The following is a 25,758-nucleotide window of genomic DNA, read 5'->3' as shown; positions in this document are numbered from 1 at the left end:
CTGTCGCAACCCCAAATCCTGAAGTGTTTCCTGGTGTCGAAAAACGTTTGAAAAAAAAAATATCATTTTTTCTTATGAAATGACAGAATCTTTTCCAGATGGTAATGACACCAAAAGTATGAAATTTGATGGAAAACTTACGGAATTATGCTCTCACGAAGTTAGCGACCGTGGCGATATTTACGAATCGGCGATTTCGCCCACTTCAAGCCTATTTTCGGCTAATTCCAGTCAACCAAACTCATAGCTATTTCTTTAGAACTCCATTTGTTCTATCAATTGAATACAAGAAACTGCCCATTTACCGATTTTAACAACCCAATAAAGTGGTCAGAAATTGGCAATTTGGCCAATTTCACGCAAATTAAAAAATATGCCAATTTCAAAATAGGGTCCAGAATGATCAATGCAGACATTCCTGGCTCTAAAATAACATTTTCTTTCTTTATCAGTCACATCTCTAGGCCCCTCTGATATTACTCTTGCTTTCTATTTTGAATTTTTATTCAAACAAAAAATAGAAGATTTACTGTTATGCAGACTACTGAAATATTGTAATATTTGTATAAATAATGTCAACCCATTCATGACTGCATATTAGAATGGCTAGCTGGACATTTATTGGACAATGACATCATTTGTTTACTCTTGAACATTGGCAAAAATCAAACATTTCCCCTACTTTGAGCTCCATTTTAAGGTCCTTTTCATATTAAAGCCAATCAAAATCACCTCTATTTCTATAATATGTTTTCCATTCTATCAAATGGGACTATGAAAATGAGAATATAAGCATAAAAACTACACGAAAATACACCTCAAAGTCAGTGTTTTAATCCAAAAACACGGTCAGTTTTGTTTTTTTTCTCATTATGCACTGCTTGCTGCAAGATTTTTTATACTGCACACACTGACCACACAAACCCATTCTCTCACATGTGGGCCTACCAGTTTTCTTCCACTTGATTTAAAGCCGCTAGAATTTTTGAGTATACAGTAGGGCCCCAGTAGGTTCCAGGCTACCGCCGTAAACCGAAAATCGCCATGAAGTGGAATACCCCTTTTTTCCACTTATAAATGCATATAAATACTAGCTAACAAATTTACACTAACATATATTAAGTTAGCAATATAACTAGGCATTAAAAACAATAAAAAAGTAAAATACACATATAGTACACTTATTATTTACCTTAAAATATTTGTAGTCTTAATCTATGATGAGACAAGTAGTATTTATTGTAAGAAATCAAGTGTGGTGTAATATGGTAGCCAGCCAGGCCAACCCACCCACACAATATTCTAGATAAGAGATAAGAGAAAAGATTCCGTTCGGATTTTTAACCCCGGAGGGTTAGCCATCCAGGATAACCCAAGAAAGTCAGTGCGTCATCGAGGACTGTAACTTATTTCCATTGGGGTCCTCAATCTTGTCCCCCAGGATGCGACCCACACCAGTCGACTAACACCCAGGTACCTATTTGCTGCTAGATGAACAGGACAACAGGTGTAAGGAAACGTGTCGAAATATTTCCACCCGCCGGGAATCGAACCCGGGCCCTCCGTGTGTGAAGCGGGAGCTTCAGCCACCAGGCCACCGGGCATATACAGCTCACTCATTACTTACCTTAAAATATTTTTAGTCTTAATGTAGGGTCAGAGGTGAGTAAACAAGATAAAACGAATAAATGTGAGAGAGAGAGAATCAGTACATGAGGGAGGACAGGTGCAGAGATATGTAAACAAACCAGGTACACCCAAGTTTTGTAAACAAACCAGGTGTACACATCTAGTTTGTGTACAAGCTGCATTGTATACAAGTTGTCTCTACATTGATACGGTAGAATAAATAAAGAAGAACACTCCCATTCTCATGTAACACCATTTTTAGAAGAAATGATGCTCTGAGTGAAGGCAATGGAAATAAGTCACTCTGACTTTTTTTGGGTTATCCTAGGTTCTCTAAACATATGCTGTTATGTATGATACTCTATGTAACTGTATTTGTGTATACCTGAATAAACTTAATTACATACAAAAGGAATAATTTTCTACAGTTACCCCCAGTAACACATTTTCTCTGATGTTGGACTAGAGAAAATGTCATTCTTGCAGTCACTCGTACAAGTCTGGCTACCACATCTCGTATTTATTTTATTATTATTATCACACTGGCCGATTCCCACCAAGGCAGGGTGGCCCGAAAAAGAAAAACTTTCACCATCATTCACTCCATCACTGTCTTGCCAGAAGGGTGCTTTACACTACAGTTTTTAAACTGCAACATTAACACCCCTCCTTCAGAGTGCAGGCACTGTACTTCCCATCTCCAGGACTCAAGTCCGGCCTGCCGGTTTCCCTGAATCCCTTCATAAATGTTACTTTGCTCACACTCCAACAGCACGTCAAGTATTAAAAACCATTTGTCTCCATTCACTCCTATCAAACACGCTCACGCATGCCTGCGTTTATTTATTCTACTGTGGGGTGTATTTATCGTTTTTATATGTTATGTATCGTGTTTGTTATATAATTTTGAAAAAATATAGATGGATTAATGAAAATGTGTATATTAACGTAATATACGACATTTAATGAGATTCGGTGATACTGTAATTTTTAATACTAATATGGCATCAGTTGTACAAGGTGTCTGGTTCCCACATCTCGTATCTGTTTATTTATTCTATTGTGGAATGTATCTATCATCTTTATATGTTATGTATCATGTTTATTATATAATTTTTAAAAAATATCATAGATGGATTAATGAAAATATGTACAGTGGACCCCCGGCTACCGAACGCATCAACGTTAAATCCGCCTAACAAAGCATTTGAGCGTAAAAATTTTGGCCCGCCTAATGATAAAAAAACTTGCCCAATGTGATTTGTCCCGAACCTGTCCGTCCAACCTGAGCACCTCAGCTGCCCTGCCATCATTGTTTACACTCCAGGGTGGCCGGTTTCAGGCATACATTCGATACATTTTGTATTATTCCATTGTTTATAGTGCTCGTAACTGCTAATTAAGCCACCATGGGCCCAAAGAAAGCTACTAGAGCCAACCCTGTGGTAAAAAGGGTGAGAAATGCTACTGAAATATTATCGTACCACGGTCAGCTGCTGCTGCACCACTGTCAGCTGTACTACTCGAAGATGTAGAGACTGTTGTTGGTGTGGCTTAACAAGAAACAATTACCGAGAAACAATTAACCCCAGAGGGTTAGCCACCCAGGATAACCCAAGAAAGTCAGTGAGTCATCGAGGACTAACTTATTTCCATTGGGGTCCTTAATCTTGTCCCATAGGATGCAACCCACACCAGTCGACTAACACCCAGGTGAACAGGAAAAAAATGCCTGGAACTAGTGCTCATATTGGTGAATTTAACACCAGCAAAGGTTGGTTTGAGAGATTTAACAATCATAGTGGCATACACAGTGCGATAAGGCATGGCAAAGCTGAAAAATTCCAACCCCAACAAGTGTTCAATTGTGATGAAACAGGCCTGTTCTGGAAGAAAATGCCAAACAGGACCTACATTACTCAGGAGGAAAAGGCACTCCCAGGACACAAGCCTATGAAAGACAGGCTAACTTTCTTGTTTTGTTGTAATGCTAGTGGGGATTGCAAAGTGAAGCCTTTACTCATGTATCACTCTGAAAATCCCAGTGTGTTCAAGAAAAAGTGTCTCATCACTCATCAATTCTCTTCAGTAAAAGTAAGTGTCATTTTAACATTTATTTATATAGTTATTGTGCATGTCTCATTGTTTTCTTTGTAGGGAATGTATATTTCATGAAAAAAAAAACAAATTTTTTTAATACTTTTGGCTGACTGGAACGGATTAATTGGATTTTCATTACAGTGGACCCCCGCATACCGTTGGCCTTACATAACGTTAAATCCGCATACCGCTACATTTTATTGCCAAGATTTTGCCTCGCATACCGCTAAAAAACCCGCTCAACGCTGTTCGTCTGAGATGCGTCTATGTGCGGCCTGAGCCACGCTCACGTTCCGCCGGTGGCATTGTTTACCAGCCAGCCTCCGCGGTAACATCCAAGCACACAATCGGAACATTTCGTATTATTACAGTGTTTTTGGTGATTTTATCTGCAAAATAAGTGACCATGGGCCCCAAGAAAGCTTCTAGTGCCAACCCTACAGCAATAAGGGTGAGAATTACTATAGAGATGAAGAAAAAGATCATTGATAAGTATGAAAGTGGAGTGCGTGTCTCCGAGCTGGCCAGGTTGTATAACAAACCCCAATCAACCATTGCTACTATTGGTGGTACAGCTGCTGCTGCTGCTGTACCACCGTCAGCTGCTGCTGCTGCACTGTCAGCTGCTGCTGCTGCTGTAGCACCGTCAGCTGCTGCTGCTGCTGTAGCACCGTCAGCTGCTGCTGCTGCTGTACCACCGTCAGCTGCTGCTGCTGCACTGTCAGCTGCTGCTGCTGCTGTAGCACCGTCAGCTGCTGCTGCTGCTGTAGCACCGTCAGCTGCTGCTGCTGCTGTAGTACCATCTGCTGCTGCTGTAGCATCGTCTGCTGCTGCTGTAGCATCGTCTGCTGCTGCTGTAGCACTGTCAGCTGCTGCTGCTGTTGTACCACCATCAGCTGCTGCTGCTGCTGTAGTACCGTCTGCTGCTGCTGTAGCATCGTCTGCTGCTGCTGTAGCATCGTCTGCTGCTGCTGTAGCACTGTCAGCTGCTGCTGCTGTTGTACCACCGTCAGCTGCTGCTGCTGCTGCTGTAGTACCGTCTGCTGCTGCTGTAGTACCATCTGCTGCTGCTGTAGCATCGTCTGCTGCTGCTGTAGCACTGTCAGCTGCTGCTGCTGCTGCTGTAGCACCGTTGTTGGTGTGGCTTATTGAGAATACCAAGAAACAATTAACCCCAGAGGATTTGCCACCCAGGATAACCCAAAAAAGTCAGTGTCATCGAAGACTGTCTAACTTATTTCCATTGGGGTCCTTAATCTTGTCTCCCAGGATGCAACCCACACCAGTCGACTAACACCCAGGTGAACAGGGAAAAATGCCTGGAAGTAGTGCTCATATTGGCGAATTTAAAGCCAGCAAAGATTGGTTTGAGAGATTTAAGAATCGTAGTGGCATACACAGTGTGATAAGGCCTGTTCTGGAAGAAAATGCCAAACAGGACCTACAGTACTCAGGAGGAAAAGGCACTCCCAGGACACAGTGTCTCATCAGTCATTGCTGCATCTTCAATAAAGGTAAGTGTCATTTATTCTTCATTTAGTAGAGTAGTACATGCACAATATATATTGTGCATGTACTACTCTACTATTGTGCATGTATCCTTCTCTTTGTGTGTAGGAAAATGTATATTTCATGTGGTAAAATTTTTTTTTCATACTTTTGGGTGTCTTGCACGGATTAATTTGATTTCCATTATTTCTTATGGGGAAAATTCATTCGCATAACGATAATTTCGCATAACAATGAGCTCTCTTGCACGGATTAATATCGCTATGCGGGGGTCCACTGTATTTCTTATGGGGAAAATTAATTCGGCTAACGATAATTTCGTCTAATGATGAGCTCTCAGGAACGGATTAATATCGTTAACCAAAGGTCCACTGTACATTAACATAATATACGACATTTAATGAGACTCGGTGATTTTTATTATTATTATTATTATTATTCTTTCTTCTTTCTTTCAACACACCGGCCGTATCCCACCAAGGCGGGGTGGCACAAAAGGAAAAACGAAAGTTTCTCCTTTTACATTTAGTAATATATACAGGAGAAGGGGTTACTAGCCCCTTGCTCCCGGCATTTTAGTCGCCTCTTACAACACACATGGCTTACAGAGGAAGAATTCTGTTCCACTTCCCCATGGAGGTAAGAGGAAATAAACAAGAACAAGAAAGAAAATAGAAGAAAACTCAGATGGGTGTGTATATATGTTTGTACATGTATGTGTAGTGTGACCTAAGTGCAAGTAGAAGTAGCAAGACATACCTGAAATCTTGCATGCTTATGAGACAGAAAAAAGGACACCAGCAATCCTACCATCATGTAAAACAATTACAGGCTTCCATTTTACACTCACTTGGCAGGACGGTAGTACCTCCCTGGGCGATTGCTGTCTACCAACCTACTGCCTAGGATATATATATATATTTTTTTTTTAACATACCGGCCGTATTCCACTGAGGCAGGGGTGGCCCAAAAGGAAAAACGAAAGTTTCTCCTTTTACATTTAGTAATATATACAGGAGAAGGGGTTACTAGCCCCTTGCTCCTGGCAATTTAGTCGCCTCTTACAACACGCATGGCGTATGGAGGAAGAATTCTGTTCCACTTACCCATGGAGGTAAGAGGAAATAAACAAGAATAAGAACTAGTAAGAAAATAGAAGAAAACCCAGCGGGGTGTGTATATATATGCTTGTACATGTATGAGTAGTGTGCCCTAAGTGTAAGTAGAAGTAGCCAGATGTACCTGAAACCTTGCGTGTTTGTGAGACAGAAAAATGGACACCAGCAATCCTACCATCATGTAAAACAATTACAGGCTTTCGTTTTACACTCACTTGGCAGGACGGTAGTACCTCCCTGAGAGGTTGCTGTCTACCAATCTACTACCTAGGATATACATTTTATTTTATTATCACACTGGCCGATTCCCACCAAGGCAGGGTGGCCCGAAAAAGAAAAACTTTCACAATCATTCACTCCATCACTGTCTTGCCAGAAGGGTGCTTTACACTACAGTTTTTAAACTGCAACATTAACACCCCTCCTTCAGAGTGCAGGCACTGTACTTCCCATCTCCAGGACTCAAGTCCGGCCTGCCGGTTTCCCTGAACCCCTTCATAAATGTTACTTTGCTCACACTCCAACAGCACATCAAGAATTAAAAACCATTCGTCTCCATTCACTCCTATCAAACACGCTCACGCACGCCTGCTGGAAGTCCAAGCCCCTCGCACAGAAAACCTCCTTGACCCCCTCCCTCCAACCTTTCCTAGGCCGACCCCTACCCCGCCTTCCTTCCACTACAGACTGATACACTCTTGAAGTCATTCTGTTTCGCTCCATTCTCTCTACATGTCCGAACCACCTCAACAACCCTTCCTCAGCCCTCTGGACAACAGTTTTGGTAATCCCACACCTCCTCCTAACTTCCAAACTATGAATTCTCTGCATTATATTCACACCACACATTGCCCTCAGACATGACATCTCCACTGCCTCCAGCCTTCTCCTCGCTGCAACATTCATCACCCATGCTTCACACCCATATAAGAGCGTTGGTAAAACTATACTCTCATACATTCCCCTCTTTGCCTCCAAGGACAAAGTTCTTTGTCTCCACAGACTCCTAAGTGCACCACTCACCCTTTTCCCCTCATCAATTCTATGATTCACCTCATCCTTCATAGACCCATCCGCTGACACGTCCACTCCCAAATATCTGAATACATTCACCTCCTCCATACTCTCTCCCTCCAATCTGATATCCAATCTTTCACCACCTAATCTTTTTGTTATCCTCATAACCTTACTCTTTCCTGTATTCACTTTTAATTTTCTTCTTTTGCACACCCTACCATATATATATATATATATATATATATATATATATATATATATATATATATATATATATATATATATATATATATATATATCATTATTATTACTATTATTATTATCATCATCATCATCATTACTAATATGGTGTCTCGAGACATAAGACACTCTTACTGATTGTAACCCTTTGAGGGTTTCGGCCATACTAGTACGGCTAACGACCCAGGGTTTTTGACGTACTAGTACGCCTAAATTCTAGCGCCCTCAAATCTAGTGGGAGAAAGCTGGTAGGCCTACATATGAAAGAATGGGTCTATGTGGTCAGTGTGCACAGTATAAAAAAAAATCCTGCAGCACACAGTGCATAATGAGAAAAAAAAAACTTTGACCATTTTTTGGAATAAAACAGCGACTTTGCACTGTATTTTCGTATGGTATTTATTGTTGTATTCTAGTTTTCTTGGTCTCATTTTATAGAATGGAAGACATATTACAGAAATTGAGATGATTTTGACTGGTTTTACAATGAAAAGTACCTTGAAATTGAGCTCAAAGTAGCAGAAATGTTCGACTTTTACCAAAGTTCAAAAGTAAACAAATCATGCCAAACGTCCAATACACGTCAACTGGTGAGTCTAATATTCTTTTGCAAGTGCGCCAATATTATTTATACTATTTTTTACACTAATGCAGTAGTCTGCATAACAGTAAATCTTATATTTTTTGCGAGAATAAAAATTCAAAGTGGAAAGCAAAAGAATGCAAGAGGAGCCTTGAGACGTGACTAATGAACAGAGGAAATGTCATTTTAGTGCCAGGAATGTCTTTCTTGTTTATTCTGGACCCTATTCGGAAATTGGCATCTTTTGAAATTTGTGTGAAATTGGCAAAATTGCTAAATTCTGACCACTGTACTGGATAGTTGAAATTGGTAAATGGGTGGTTTCTTGCATTCATTCGATAAAAAAAATGGAGTTCTAGCGAAATATTCATGTTTTTTGTCGACTAGTACAGTGGAATTGGCCGAAAATGGGGCTCAAATTGGGCAAAATCGCCGATGCGTAAACATCGCCGAGACCGCTAACTTCGCGAGAGCATAATTCAATAAGTTTTCCATCAAATTTCATACTTTTGGTGTCATTATGATCGGGAAAAGGTTCTCTATCTTTTCATGAGAAAAAATTATTTTTTTTTTTAAATTTGGCCAATCCTGAGAACGAGTCTTTGAGAGGGCCTGTCGACCCTCAAAGGGTTAATATGTACCTGCCCGCCAGCACAGTGTTAAAGTTTATTTAGGTACAGGTATACATAAGTATAATTATCAGAGTACAGTATATATAAAATATGAAATAACTTTTAAAAACACTTGAAATTTTGGAGTTTCCAGACATAATGGAGAGATTTAGTGCTTACGAATCTCAGAGAATGTAAACAAACTGGGTGAGGCATGGTGACCGTATTAGAAAGTCAGGTGGGGGAGCCATATAGAAAGTTTTGGTCATAATTTGAAATGACCATATTAGCAGAACACCTTAAAGAAAAACGCCATAAAGCGGGGCCCTACTGTATATACGTCAAACACACTGGCTGATAAAACGTATATATATATGACAAACAGTCAAAGGGTTAAGCTGGCATGGTACAGTTGATAACTCACTGGCCTGCCATAGGTTGGAACCCTGTGTGCTGCGAGTTACTCAGATGTACGTCTGTGATCGATAACTTTGTAAAATACTTGAATCTTCATGTGTATAAAAGTAATATTCTTTTATTATAGTAATTTTAGACTTACAGTATACAGTAGGGCCCCACTTTACAGCATTTCACCTTACGACGTTTTGCTAATACGGACATTTCAAATTATGACCAAAACTTGCTATATGGCTCCTCCACCTGACTTTCTAATACAGTCACTGCACCCCACCAGGTTTGTTTACATTCTCAGTGAGCACCGCATGTCAATTGTCTGGAAACTTTCCAAATTTTCAAGTGTTTTAAAGTTATTTCATATTTTATGTATACTCTGATAATTATACTTATGTGTACCTGTACCTAAATAAACGTACACACTGTGTTAGTGTGCAGGTACACATTAAAATCACTAAGAGTGTCTTTTTAGTCTTGAGGATGCCATACTAATAATATGCAATAATAACCACTCTGAGGCACATTAAATGTTGTATATTACATTAATATAAACATTTCTATTAATCCATCTATGATATTTTTCCAAAACTATATAATAAACATGCTACATAACATGATAAAAACACCCCACATTGGAATAAAAGTGTATCTCTGTCTGTCTGTCTATGTGTGTGTGTGTGTGTGTACTCACCTATTTGTGGTTGCAGGGGTCGAGTCATAGCTCCTGGCCCCGCCTCTTCACTGATTGCTACTAGGTCCTCTCTCTCCCTGCTCCATGAGCTTTATCATACCTCGCCTTAAAACTATGTATGGTTCCCGCCTCCACTACTTCACTTTCTAGACTATTCCACGACTTGACTACTCTATGACTGAAGAAATACTTCCTAACATCCCTTTGATTCATCTGAGTCTTCAACTTCCAATTGTGACCTCTTGTGTATGTGTCCCATCTCTGGAACATCCTGTCTTTGTCCACCGTGTCTATTCTGCGCAGTATTTTATATGTCGTTATCATGTCTCCCCTGACCCTCCTGGCCTCCAGTGTCGTCAGGCCGATTTCCCTCAACCTTTCTTCATACGACAATCCCCGTAGCTCTGGGACTAGTCTTGTTGCAAACCTTTGCACTTTCTCTAATTTCTTGACGTGCTTGACTAGGTGTGGATTCCAAACTGGTGCTGCATACTCCAGTATGGGCCTGACGTAAATGGTATACAGTGTCTTGAACGACTCCTTATTGAGGTATCGGAACGCTATCCGTAGGTTTGCCAGGCGCCCGTATGCTGCAGCAGTTATCTGATTTATGTGCGCCTCAGGAGATATGCTCGGTGTTATACTCACCCCCACATCTTTTTCCTTAAGTGAGGTTTGCAGTCTTTGGCCATCTAAACTATATTGTGTCTGCGGTCTTCTTTGCCCTTCCCCAATCTTCATGACTTTGCATTTGGCAGGGTTAAACTCAAGGAGCCAGTTTCTGGACCAGGCTTGTAGCCTGTCCAGGTCTCTTTGTAGTCCTGCCTGATCCTCATCCGATTTGATTCTTCTCATTAACTTCACATCATCTGCAAACAAGGACACTTCTGAGTCTATCCCTTCCGTTATGTCGTTCACATATACCAAGAACAGCACAGGTCCTAGGACTGACCCCTGTGGAACCCCGCTTGTCACAAGCGCCCACTCTGACACCTCGTCACGTACCATGACTCGTTGTTGCCTCCCTGTCAGGTATTCTCTGATCCATTGCAGTGCCTTTCCTGTTATGTGTGCCTGATCTTCTAGCTTTTTCAGTAACCTCTTGTGAGGAACTGTGTCGAAGGCCTTTTTGCAGTCCAAAAAAATGCAGTCGATCCACCCCTCTCTCTCTTGTCTTACTTCTGTCACCTTGTCATAAAACTCTAGTAGGTTTGTGACACAGGATTTTCCTTCCCTGAAACCATGCTGGTTGTCAATTATACACTTGTTTCTTTCCAGGTGCTCCACCACTCTCCTCCTGATGATCTTCTCCATGACCTTGCATACTATACACGTTAGTGATACAGGTCTGTAGTTTAGTGCCTCATGTCTGTCTCCCTTTTTAAAAATTGGGACTACATTTGCCATCTTCCATACCTCAGGGAGTTGCCCAGTTTCAAATGATGTGTTGAAGATCTTTGTTAATGGCACACACAATATCTCTGCTCCCTCTTTAAGGACCCACGGAGAGATGTTGTCTGGTCCCACCGCCTTTGAGGTGTCAAGTTCGCATAGCAGCTTCTTCACTTCCTCCTTGGTTATATGTACCTCATCCAGCACTTGCTGGTGTACCCCCCTGTTCTGATTTCCTGGAGTCCTACTGGTTTCCACTGTAAATACTTCTTTAAATCTCGTGTTGAGCTCCTGACATACCTCTCGGTCGTTTCTTGTGAATTCCCCATCACCCTTCCTCAGTCTGATTACCTGGTCCTTGACTGTTGTTTTCCTCCTGATGTGGCTGTACAACAGCTTCGGGTCAGTCTTGACTTTCGATGCTATGTCATTTTCATATTGTCGCTGAGCCTCCCTTCTTATCTGTGCATATTCATTTCTGGCTCTTCGGCTAATCTCTTTATTTTCCTGAGTTCTCTGTCTTCTGTACCTTTTCCATTCTCTAGTACACCTAGTTTTTGCCTCCCTACACCTTTGGGTGAACCAAGGACTCGTTCTGTTCTTCCCATTATTTCTGTTTCCCTTGGGAACAAACCTCTCCTCTGCCTCCTTGCATTTTGTTGCCACATAGTCCATCATTTCTTGTACTGGTTTTCCTGTCAGTTCCCTCTCCCACTGAATGTTTTGAAGGAAGTTCCTCATGCCTGAGTAGTTCCCCCTTTTATAGTTTGGTTTTTCCCACCCTATTCCTACTACTCTCTCCACTTGGAGCTCAACTATGTAGTCGAAGCACAGAACCACATGATCACTAGCTCCCAGGGGCCTTTCATACAAGATATCCTCGATGTCTGAACTACTCAAGGTGAATACAAGGTCCAGTCTTGCTGGTTCATCTTCTCCTCTCTCTCTGGTAGTGTCTCTAACATGAGGTTTTCCAGTACTACATCCATCATCTTGGCTCTCCATGTTTCGGAACCCCCATGGGGCTCCAGGTTTTCCCAGTCAATCTCCTTGTGATTGAAATCACCCATAACTAGTAACTTTGCTCCCCCCACATGTGCTCTCCTGGCCACCTCGGCTAGTGTGTCGACCATGGCTCTGTTGCTCTCATCGTATTCTTCTCTTGGTCTCCTGCAGTTCTGTGTTGGGTTGTACATTACTGCAATTATCACCTTATGTCCCTCAGACTGGATTGTTCCTACTAAGTAGTCCCTTTCACCCATGCCATCCATTCCTTCCATTTTCTCAAAACCCCACTGGCTTTTAATGAGCAGTGCAACTCCTCCTCCCCCTCTCCTCCCTCTGTCTTTCCTGAGGATTTGATATCCGGGTGGAAAGATTGAATCTGTTATTATTCTGGTGAGTTTTGTTTCTGTGAGTGCTATTATGTCTGGGGATGTCTCCTTGATTCTTTCATGCCACTCCTCATACTTATTTGTTATTCCATCTGCATTTGTATACCATACCTTCAACTTCTTTTCTAAGACTGTGGTGTGTGTGTGTGTGTGTGTGTGTGTGTGTGTGTGTGTGTGTGTGTGTGTGTGTGTGTGTGTGTGTGTGTGTCTGTGTGTGTCTGTGTGTGTCTGTGTGTGTCTGTGTGTGTCTGTGTGTGTCTGTGTGTGTGTGTGTGTGTCTGTGTGTGTGTCTGTGTGTGTGTGGGAGTGTGTGTGTGTTTGTGTGAGTGTGTGTGTCTGTGTGTGTGTGTCTGTGTGTGTGTGTGTGTGTGTGTCTGTGTGTCTGTGTCTGTGTGTGTGTGTGTGTGTGTGTCTGTGTGTGTGTGTGTGTCTGTGTGTGTGTGTGTCTGTGTGTGTGTGTGTCTGTGTGTGTGTGTGTCTGTGTGTGTGTGTCTGTGTGTGTGTGTCTGTGTGTGTGTGTCTGTGTGTGTGTGTCTGTGTGTGTGTGTGTGTGTGTGTGTCTGTGTGTGTGTCTGTGTGTGTGTCTGTGTGTGTGTCTGTGTGTGTGTCTGTGTGTCTGTGTGTGTGTGTGTCTGTGTGTGTGTGTGTCTGTGTGTGTGTGTCTGTGTGTTAGTTACCATTTTGTCCTAGGCACATGTCGATTAGACACTAGGCCTGTTGTGTGTGTGTGTGTGTGTGTGTGTGTGTGTGTGTGTGTGTGTGTGTGTGTGTGTGTGTGTGTGTGTGTGTGTGTGTGTGTGTGTGTGTGTGTGTGTGTACCTAATTGTACTCACCTAATTGTGGTTTGCTAGGTCTGTGTTCTCAGCTTGCCTCATTAGGTATTCCTGGATTATAATCGGTTCAGCCTGAATACCACAAGGTTATGATTGGTTAAACCATACCACGGGCGGGATTGAACCCGCGGTCAGAGAGTTATGATTGGTTATTGTCTCTCAGAGGTGAGGAACTTGTTAGTGTCGTTGTGTGTTGTTCCTGCTTGTTGTGTGTGTCTGGCGTCCCTACTGCCCTTCCTACTGCTGTCTCCTACGCTGTTTCTCGCTCCTGAAGTTCTCCTAGAAGTTCTTGACTCCTCCTACATCCTTGACGTCTTGCAGATTTAAGGAAGCTGAGGTATACAAAGGTTATAGTTAATCTGACTGTTAACCTGACTCACTAATATAGCTACGAAACATGAGTATGAATATATACTGCGATACCTTTCTATGTTACTGACCTAAATAAACAAGCAAGGTATCATGTACCTAGGTACATGTAACACTTGTGTACATAGGGAGGAGAGACGGAACTAATACTCTTCAAAAGCTCTTGCACTTTCGTGTACACAGGTACGTGAAGCACAAACAGCAGTATCCTTCCAAAGCTCACATGTTATCGTTTATCTAGGTACATGATATACGATTTACAATACTCTTCTAAAGCTCTTGTACTTATATACATAGGCATTATAACACTTGTACTCGCAGTTCCACTTGTTTCCAAAATACTTCATTCTTGTACAAAAGGCTGTTGTTGCAAGGCAGACAAGATTTCCACCCAAAAAAAAATTAAGTACAAAGATCGATCGCTAACGCATTCACCTCACACACTGAAGTCCGGGGTTGGAATCTCGGGTACGGCTAGAATACATTAGGACGTTTTTCCATAAGATACCTGCTGTCCCTCTTCACCCATCAGTTTAAAATGGGCATCTGGATGTTAGTGGACTGGTGTGGGTCGCATCCCGGGACAAAACTAACCCCATTTTCGGGAAATGCCCAGCATAACAAGTGGCTTTCTATAAAATAGTATGTTATTGATGTCAGCTATGGTCTGTATACCTTGTACATGTACTTGTAGAAATAATATTTAATATCTAAACCATAATATCTAAACTATTTAGAGCACCTCAGGGGACTTTTTTTTTTCTAACACGGAAGATAGAGGGGTATCATATATTCTAAGTAGGGTAAATATTATGCCAGATACCTGGCTTACACACTAAAATAACTAATTGGAGTATGAGATGTCAGAGGAAGTGAAATGTAAAAGATGCCTTAAATACAAATAAAGAGTGAACTGTGTCAACATTCATGCTCCATTCATTCACCAAGGTTTTTAATACCATGGTGGCTGGTGGGGATTGTGCCCAACCCCCCCAAACCACCCCACACCCTCCCACCTGCCTCCCCCCACCTCCCCCCCACCAACCCCCACCCCCCTACCACCCCCATCCTCCCACCACCCCACCCACCCCCCACCACCTCCACTCCAATCCCCCCACCCCCCTCTTCACTATAATACATTCATTGCATCTTCACTATAATATATTCACTACATCTTCACTATAATATATTCACAGTATCTTCACTATAATATATTCACTGCATCTTCACTATAATATATTCATAGCATCTTCACTATAATATATTCACAGTATCTTCACTATAATATATTCATAGCATCTTCACTATAATATATTCACAGTATCTTCACTATAATATATTCACTGCATCTTCACTATAATATATTCACAGCATCTTCACTATAATATATTCACTGCATCTTCACTATAATATATTCACAGCATCTTCACTATAATATATTCACTGCATCTTCACTATAATATATTCACTGCATCTTCACTATAATATATTCACTGCATCTTCACTATAATATATTCACTGCATCTTCACTATAATATATTCACAGCATCTTCACTATAATATATTCACTGCATCTTCACTATAATATATTCATAGCATCTTCACTATAATATATTCACTGCATCTTCACTATAATATATTCATAGCATCTTCACTATAATATATTCATAGCATCTTCACTATAATATATTCATAGCATCTTCACTATAATATATTCACTGCATGTTCACTATAATATATTCATAGCATCTTCACTATAATATATTCATAGCATCTTCACTATAATACATTCATAGCATCTTCACTATAATACATTCATAGCATCTTCACTATAATACATTCATAGCATCTTCACTATAATACATTCATAGCATCTTCACTATAATACATTCACTGCATGTTCATTATAATACATTCACTGCATGTTCATTATAATACATTCACTGCATGTTCATTATAATACATTCACTGCATGTTCATTATAATACATTCACTGCATGTTCATTATAATACATTCACTGCATGTTCATTATAATACATTCACTGCATCTTCAATATATTGCTAATAAGTACCACAATACAGTGGACCCCCGCATAACGATTACCTCCGAATGTGACCAATTATGTAAGTGTATTTATGTAAGTGCGTTTGTATGTGTATGTTTGGGGGTCTGAAATGGACTAATCTACTTCACAATATTTCTTATGGGAACAAATTCGGTCAGTACTGGCACCTGAACATACTTCTGGAGTGAAAAAATATCGTTAACCGGGGGTCCACTGTACATATATTCCAACCTCACTATAATCTCCAAGAGTATTATATTTACTAGGTTATACTGGTAATCTGTATATCTTGTTAGTATATTCCAACCTAACTATAATCTCCAAGAGAGACATATTTACTAGGTTATACTGGTAATCTGTATCTTGTTTTACCATCTGGAGAAGACCCGGGCCGGAAGTACCGGCAAATCATCAAGAAGAAGAAATACATTGTTACTCTTGTTAGTATAAACATCAGTAATGGATTCATCAAATAAATACAAGTGTATGTCAGACAATGCTTGTAAAAGGAAGAGAGAAGAGGAAAATTCTGTTTCCTCCATCCAAAAAATCTAATGAAGGAAAAATGAGCAAGAAGAGTTGCTGTCAGGACAAGAAAAATGAGACAAAAATAATGTATGAAAGTCTTCTTTCTGATCTGAGAACGAAACTATGGATAACGAAGTGTATGCCAGACAATGCTAGTAAAAGGAAGAGAGAAGAGGAAAACTTAAAGTTCCCTCCCTCCAAAAAATCTAATGAAGGAAAAATGAACAACAAGACTTGCTGTCAGGACAAGAAAAATGAGGTCACCCTGGAGGTCACCCAACCATTGCGAAAGTCTGATATCGTCGCCATTCTTAATAATACTCCTCGTGCGTTCGGCAAAAGATGCAAAGTTGTCTCCAGCGATTATCTACTTGGTGGACATCTTCTACCCAAGGGCCATGGTCGCTTTGTAGTGAGGAAGGAAACCACTCATGTTGTCTCTCTGTACTTCTGCCTAGATGGGACCTTAATCTACTACAATGGCGGCAATCCTGAGTTCGCCAACAAAATAGCAAATGACTACTTCAACCAGCACCCCTGCTTCAGAAGACTCCTAAGTGTTGGTGAAGTACCACAATATGCTGGTACCTGCGTGTACCATGCTATAGCATTCATGGACATAGTTGTTAGTTCCAAGCTCACAGACCCTGATGACATCAACCACTGGTTCACCACCAAAATGAAATATAACCCAGATATTACAGCAATCAACCTAGTCAGGTCAATGTTGACTGAATTCAATACTCACTTGTGCTTTATAGTAATCTGTTTACATTAATGTTTTATCACTGATTTCATCATTGCTTAGTTAATCTTAAGTTAATTTTAAGCCAGCCCGTAATGCTATGCATAGTATAAGTGGCTTTGGCATGCTGCTCTTATCTGTATTTTTTTGTACCTCTGTATGTGTGCTCAAATTGGAAATAAATAAATAAATAAATAAATAAAATAAATGATATAGTTACTTCCTGCAATGATCCACAAGAGAGCGTATTGTTGGCAGACGTTAAAGATCATCTACTAGTTGCTGACAAGAAGACTCTTAAGCGTCCACTGGACACTGAGACGCCTTCAAAACCTCCACAAAACATGATTAAACTCTGAATGATCAAATAAAGAGAACACCAAGAAGTTGTCCGTGTGTGTGAGTGTGTGTGTATGTGTGTGTGTTTGTGTGTGTATTTATGATTTATATTTTACATTTATATATTTAGGATAAATTCAATAACAATGGTATTTCATTTTTTTTTATGTTTGAGTTAATAATGTAATAAGGAGGATATTATTATTATTATTATTATTGTAAGTTCCATGGAGTTTCCTTAAAAATTAGATAAAACAAATAAAAATGTTCGAGTGTTGGCCAGACAAGACTGTAGTACTTTTATCAAGCATACCACGGGTGGGGTTAGAACTCCAGGTCACACATATTTTGTTGGGATTTTTAACACTGGAGGGTTAGCCAACCAGGATAACCCAAGAAAGTAGTGCGTCATCCAGGACTGTCTGTCTTATTTCCATTGTGGTCTTCAATCTTGTCTCCCAGGATGCCACCCACACCAGTCCACTAACACCCAGGTACCTACTTGCTGCTAGGTGAATATGACAACAGGTGTAAGGAAACACATCAAAATATTTCTACCCCGCCGTGAATCGAACCCGGACCCTCCGTATGTGAAGCGAGAACTTTGCCAGCCAGGCCACCCAGGATGCCACCCACACCAGTCCACTAACACCCAGGTACCCACTTGCTGCTAGGTGAACAGGACAACAGGTGTAAGGAAACATGTTGAAATGTGTCATTAACTAATGTGTCATTAAGTAATGTGTCATTAACTAATAGCTGGTAGGACACTGTAACTGTTCAGTGTCATTAAACAATTCAAGCTTCAAATTCATTTGTTTGTTTTTAAGTTGTACAAAGTTAATAAAGTTTACATTTACTAAAACACTGATGGACACAAAACAAAGCCATTAACTAGTATATAAGACATTTCAGACAAAAATACAAAATAACAAAGATAGCTAATAAATAATGGTACAATTTTCAAAAATATGACAATGCTGTAATGTGATTCAATAATATTGAGTTAAGTAAGACTTGTACAACAGTTAACTACAATTATATGTACAATAAAAGGTACATAATGTACAAGAAGTACACTTTTAAAAATATGATTTATTATTTTAAACTCATTCATTGATCTTCAGTTTTGTGGGATGACTGAATAAAGAAGTTGGTGATAAAGGAACTTACTAAATTACAGTAGAAATATAATGAGACGATGTGAGTAATTAGTTTTGTATGGAAGTTGGAGGAACAACAGAGTTAAATGAGACGGTTTTGTTTGACAGAATATTGATGGTTCAGTTATGTTTGCCAGATGTTATTTACCAATACTTCTGAATCATCATCATCTTCTTGGCATTTTTAGTGCCAGACCTAGTTCCTGGGCCTTTTGTCTATTCATATGCTCTTGCGCTACCTTCCACAGGATGGATATGGGCTGCACAATAAACTAGCAACTTCAGTGGCAAAATCTAAAAACTAATCATGGAGGCTACCAGAGGATTGACTGGACATAATATCTTGAACATTGTTAATAACACTCCTCGTCCATTCGGTAAAGTATGTCAAGTGTGTTGGGATGATGACCCCCTTCTGGAGCCTTCATTACCCAAAGGTCATGGTCGAATTGTAGGGTTGACAGGAAAACAACACAGCATTGCTGTGTATTCCTGCCTTGATGGGACATTACTGTACTATGACGGTGCTCATTCAATGACCTCCCGGAAATTAATGAGAAAATACCGCAAGATGAACCCCTGTTTCAGAAGACTTGGGATCATTGTTAACATAGAACAGGACGGTGGGACATGTGCATACCACACACTAGCATTCCTAGACTTAATTGTCACCTCCAGACTCACAGACCCCGATACATCTGTCAAACGTCGTCTGGAAAGTGAGACGCCCTCAGCCCCACCACAAAAAATGATAAAGGTTTGAATTATGAGATACAAAGACCAGCAGTAAGTACTCAGTAGGTACTCTGAAGAAAGTAGTCATTAGTCGCTCAGTAGAAAAGTGTTAGAAAAATGACAGAATGGATAATGAGAACCTTCAAAACTAGGGATGCCAAGACCATGATGACACTCTTCAGGTCACTTGTTCTATCTAGGCTGGAATATTGTTGCACACTAACAGCACCTTTCAAGGCAGGTGAAATTGCTGACCTAAAAAATGTACAGAGAACCTTCACGGCGCGCATAACGGAGACAAAACACCTCAATTACTGGGAGCGCTTGAGGTTCCTGAACCTGTATTCCCTGGAACGCAGGCGGGAGAGATACATGATTATATACACCTGGAAAATCCTAGAGGGACCAGCACCAAACTTGCACACGAAAATCACTCACCACGAAAGCAAAAGACTTGGCAGACGATGCAACATCCCCCCCAGTGAAAAGCAGGGGTGTCACCAGCACGCTAAGAGACCACACAACAAGTGTCAGGGGCCCGAGACTGTTCAACTGCCCCCCAGCATACACAAGGGGGGACCACCAACAGACCCCCGGCAGTCTTCAAGCTGGCACTGGACAAGCACCCAAAGTCAGCACCTGACCAACCGGTCCGCGGCTCGCACGTTGGCCTGCGTGCAGCCAGCAGCAACAGCCTGGTTGATCAGGCATAACCATGAGCTCTCTGTATGCACAACCAAATATCACACATTTCTGTACATTGTATCATGTGGAGATAAATTTTTGACTTTGACTATTCTACCACTATGTAAAAAATATTCTTGCAATCTACTTTTTTTCAGCATTGATCACTTTGCAATGTAAACTTTGGTCTTTGTTCTCCCTGTTTGTGTTGCAAAGTACATTCATTATCTATTCTTTTATAACCTAACATGGCCCTTATATGTTAATATTACAAACAGAAATAAAAAATTACTGCCAGAGTGAAGATATAAATTTTCAAGAGGGTGGACAGCTTCCTTCTACAGGTACCACATTATTCGTGATAACTGTCTGCCATCAAGGCAATTGCAACAAAAAATATATATGTATATATATTTATTATTTACCTTAAGCCTAAATGAAAATTTATTAAATACTTACAGCTAGACTGTAAGAAAAAAATACGAAGACTCCATTGGAAATAAAGTCACTTTGACTTTTTTTTGGGTTATCCTAAGTAATTTACACATGTATGTGTGATAATTGTACTTATGTGTACCTGTATCTAAATAAACTTATATTAATACGCTAGAATCCTAATTACCCATAATCACAGTCAAACTTATAATTCTTAAAACAATGTACCAAACCTACACACCAAAGTCACTCCCTATGAAATCAAAAGACTTGGCAGGAAATGCAACATTCTCCCAATGAAAAGCAGGGGCGCCATGAGTACATTGAGAGACAACACAATAAGTGTCAGGGGCACAAGACTGTTCAACTGCCTCCCAGCATACAAAATGGTAATTACCAATAGACCCCTGGCTGTCTTCAAGAAGGTGCTGGACAGGCACCTGAAGTCAGTACCTGACCAACTGGGCTGTGGTTCGTACATCAGCTTGCGTGCGGTGTGTGTATGTGTGTGTGTGTGTGTGTATGTGTGTGTGTGTGTGTGTGTGTGTGTGTGTGTGTGTGTGTGTGTGTGTGTGTGTGTGTGTGTGTGTGTCTGTGTGTGTGTGTCTGTGTGTGTGTGTCTGTGTGTGTGTGTCTGTGTGTGTGTGTCTGTGTGTGTGTGTCTGTGTGTGTGTGTCTGTGTGTGTGTGTCTGTGTGTGTGTGTCTGTGTGTGTGTGTCTGTACTCACCTATTTGTACTCACCTATTTGTGGTTGCAGGGGTCGAGTCACAGCTCCTGGCCCCGCCTCTTCGCTGATTGCTACTAGGTCCTCTCTCTCCCTGCCCCATGAGCTCTATCATACCTCGCCTTAAAACTATGTATGGTTCCTGCCTCCACCACATCACTTTCTAGGCTATTCCATGGCCTGACTACTCTATGACTGAAGAAATACTTCCTAACATCCCTTTGATTCATCTGAGTCTTCAACTTCCAATTGTGACCTCTTGTGTCTGTGTCCCATCTCTGGAACATCCCGTCTTTGTCCACCTCGTCTATTCCGCGCAGTATTTTATATGTCGTTATCATGTCTCCCCTGACCCTCCTGGCCTCCAGTGTCGTCAGGCCGATTTCCGTGTGTGTCTGTGTGTGTGTGTGTCTGTGTGTGTGTGTGTGTGTGTGTGTGTGTGTGTGTGTGTGTGTGTGTGTGTGTGTGTGTGTGTGTGTGTGTGTGTGTGTGTGTGTGTGTCTGTGTCTTTTTTTTTTTTTTTAACCACAGGGTTTGATAAGGTTAGGTTAATAAGAATCACTAGCTTTATTGACAAGCTATATACAGGTTAAGGATTCCTAACTTTATTGACAAGCTAAGAGCTGTTACCTACATCAGCTCATTTGAAAGCACTTTTGTTATGAAACATACAAGTATTTTTATTGTTATGACACATACAAGTAAGGAACAGGATGAAGTTGGAGCCATCTGTGGGCCAGCATTTTCATTTGATCAACTGACTATCTCGTTGACATCATACTGATGTACTTATGTGTTCCAAACTCGAGTCATCCTGGGAATAAATGATCTCAGATGAAATGATGTTCTGGAGAAGGGTACAGCCAGAGTGAAATTGCTGCTTTCTGCCCATCTTGTGGCATAGAAGCTTGCTTCACGCCATCCTCGAAGTGGATCCAAGTGTGGTACTTTGACAATATTGGCCTTGTACATAACAGTAAGGCTACCCACACATCCGTCCTGTGTTGAAGGCTCTGCTGAGATGACAGATCTATCCAGGATTGGTCCAGGCAAGAGATGAGACGATATGCTCTGTTCTCTACTCTGTCAAGCAGTTGCAGATAGCTCTCTCTCTCTCTCTCTCTCTCTCATTTATTCGTTTTACCTCGTTTACTCACCTCTCACCCTACATTAAGACTACAAATATTTTAAGGTAAGTAATGAGAGTATTGTATGTGCATTTTATCGTTCTGGGGCACTTTAAATGTCATAGTATATTACGTGTGGGTGGGCTGGCCTGGCTGGCTACCACACATCCCACACCTGACTTCCTTCAAATAAATACTACTCACCTTTCATCCAACATTAAAACTACAAATGAATCTACTGTACAGTGGAACCTCAGTTTTCGTGATTAATCCATTCGAAAAAGTCTGACGAAAACTGAATCCTACGAAAACTGAAGCAACATTTCTCATAAGAAATAATGTAAATCCAATTAATCTGGCTTAATGTTGGATGAGAGGTGAGTAGTATCTATTTGTTGGAAGTCAGTGTAGGTAGCTGGTAGGTGTAGCCTGCCTGGGCTACACCTACTGGCTACCTGCACTAAGTTTATTCAGGTATATACAAATTCAGATACATAGATTATCATACACAGCATATGTGTAGAGAACCTAGGATAACCCCAAAAAGTCAGACATAATATGGCCCAGAGCCATATTATTACCTTGTTCACTGAATTTAATCATTTCTAACAACTACCTTTAGATGCCATCATAAACAAAGGAAGAAATAATGAATAATTCATGCCGAGAATTATAAACAAAAGCGGGAGTGACTAAGCCAAACACAGATACATACACATTTTATTTGGTGCCGGACCAGAGAAAATGTAATGTTTTTCCCACCGCCTGACACATAAACATGCTATGTTTATATGCTATGGAGGTGTGGTTGCCGGGCAGAGGGAAAACATTACGTAATACTAATAATAATCACTCTTAGGCACATTAAATGTCTTATTTTACGTTAATATAGACATTTTCATTAACCCATCTGTGATATTTTCTTCAAAATTATATGTATAAGAAACACATTACATAGCATACAAACATGCGTACGCCACTTTGCTACTAGTTCTTTCTTAAATTCTATCGTGTTTCTTGCCTTCTTTATCAAAGGGCTGGCACTCAGAACTTTCTTTGGCCCCATGGTGGCTTATTTAGCAGTCGCACTCAATAAACAGGCACAAGAAACAATGGATTATTGGCTGAGTCATGCGGATGCGTTTGGTACGGATCATTTTCAACTCTACGAAAACCGAGCAGATTTAGCAGTTGGGGCATACAAAAACCGAGGTTCCACTGTATATGCATTTAATTGCTCTGGAGAACTTTAAATGTCATAGTATATTACATGTGGGTGGGGTGGGCTGGCCTGGCTGGCTACCATACATCCCACACCTGACTTTCTACAAATAAATACTACATACTCACCTTTCACCATACATTAATACTACAAATATTTTAAGGTAAGTAATGAGTGTACTGTGTGTGTATTTTACTTTTTATTGTTTTTAATGCCTAGTCTATTGCTAACTTAATATATGTTAGTGTAAACTTGTTATCTGGCATTTATATGCATTTATAAGTGGAAAAAAATAGCATTCTGCTTTCCTATGGTAGCCTGGCACCTAACCTGCAGTATAAATGGGGCCCTACTGTATAAGAATACAATATTGTACAGTGGACCCTCGACCAACAATGTCATCATCTAACAATAAAATCGCCTAATGATGCGTTTGAGCATAAAAATTTTGACCCGACCAATGATGAAAAACTCGACCAACAACATTTGTCCCAAACGCATCCACACGTCCGTCTGGCCTGAGCGCACCTCAGCTGCCCTGCCTTCAGTTAATATGCCATTGTTTACAAGCCAGTGCGGTTGTTTCCACGCATACATTCGGTACATTTTGTATTATTCTAGCGTTTTTCAGTGCTTGTAACTGCTAATTAACCCACCATGGGGAGCTAAGAAAGCTTCTAGTGCCAACCCTGTGGTAAAAATGGTGAGAATTACAATCGAATTGAAGGAGGAGATAATTACAAAGTATGAAAGAGGAGTGTGTGCCTCCAAGCTGGCCAGGTTGTATAACAAACTCCAATCAACCATCGCTACTATCTTGGCCAACAGAAAGGCAATCAAGGAAGCTGCTGTTGCGAAAGGTACAAGTAAGTTTTTGAAACAGAGATCGTAAATACTCGAAGATGTTGAGAGATTGTTGTTGTTGTGGATGAACGAAAAACAAATATCAGGAGACAGTATTTCTCAATCAATCATATGTGAAAAGGCAAGGCAGCTGCATGACAATTTAATTAAAAAAAATGCCTGCAACTAGTGATGATGTTATTGAATTTAAGGCCAGCAAAGGTTGAGTTCAGAGATTTAAGAATAAATCTGTGTGGATGGTGTTTTGTATGGCCCTATTCCACCCACAGGATGGGTATGGGGTGCATAATAGATATTAAATTAATTATTGCATGGGTAGGACTATAATGAAGTTGCATACATGACATCTTTCCACATACTTTGTGGTGTAGATGTAATTAGAAACTATGTATGTAGTGGCATACACAGTGTAGTAAGGCATGGAGAGGCTGCCAGTTTGGACAAAAAAGCAGCTGAAAAATATGTGCAGGAATTCAAGGAGTACATAGACACTGAAAAATTAAAACCACAACAAGTGTTTAATTGTGATGAAACAGGCCTGTTTTGGAAGAAAATGCCAAACAGGACCTACATTACACAGGAGGAAAAAGCACTGCCAGGACACAAGCCTATGAAAGACAGGGTAACTCTAATGTTTTGTAGTAATGCTAGTGGGGATTGCAAAGTGGGTCACTAGGGACATTTTCTATGATTGGTTTTATCACAGAAAATGGCCCCACTGTGAAAAATTACCTCCTGGAAAATAAACTGGACCTCAAGTGCCTCCTGGTATTAGACAATGCTCCTGCTCATCTTTTAGACTTGCCAGAGCAAATTGCGGGGGACTTGAGTTTTATGAAAGTCAAGCTCTTGTCTCCTAATAACACTCCTCTCCTCCAGCCCATGGACCAGCAGGTCATTTCAAATTTCAAAAAACTCTACACAAAAGCAATATTTCAAAAGTGCTTTGAAGTGACCTCTGACACTCAATTGACCCTAAGAGACTTTTGGAAAGATCACTTTAATATCCTCAATTGCATAAACCTTATCAGTAAGGCTTGGGAGGGAGTGACTAACAGGACCTTGAACTCTGCTTGGAGGAAACTGTGGCCACAATGTGTACAAGAGAGAGATTTCAAAGGGTTTGGGGCTAACCCTCAGGTGCCTATGCCAGTTGTGGAATCTACTGTAGCATTGGGGAAGTCCATGGGGTTGGAGGTTAGTGGGGAGGATGTGGAAGAGTTG

At 40.7% G+C, this 25,758-nt stretch overlaps 1 protein-coding gene across 1 annotated transcript in view; it reads right to left on the bottom strand.

The window, feature by feature from the left end:
* LOC128693674 (cytosolic iron-sulfur assembly component 2A) overlaps positions 1 to 25,758 on the bottom strand; it is a 46,185-nt gene that overhangs the window by 507 nt on the left and 19,920 nt on the right. The window lies entirely within an intron of this gene.

Source organism: Cherax quadricarinatus, chromosome 34 (assembly GCF_038502225.1).
Source record: "Cherax quadricarinatus isolate ZL_2023a chromosome 34, ASM3850222v1, whole genome shotgun sequence".
NCBI lineage: Eukaryota > Metazoa > Arthropoda > Malacostraca > Decapoda > Parastacidae > Cherax > Cherax quadricarinatus.
This window is presented reverse-complemented; position numbering and strand designations above follow the sequence as displayed.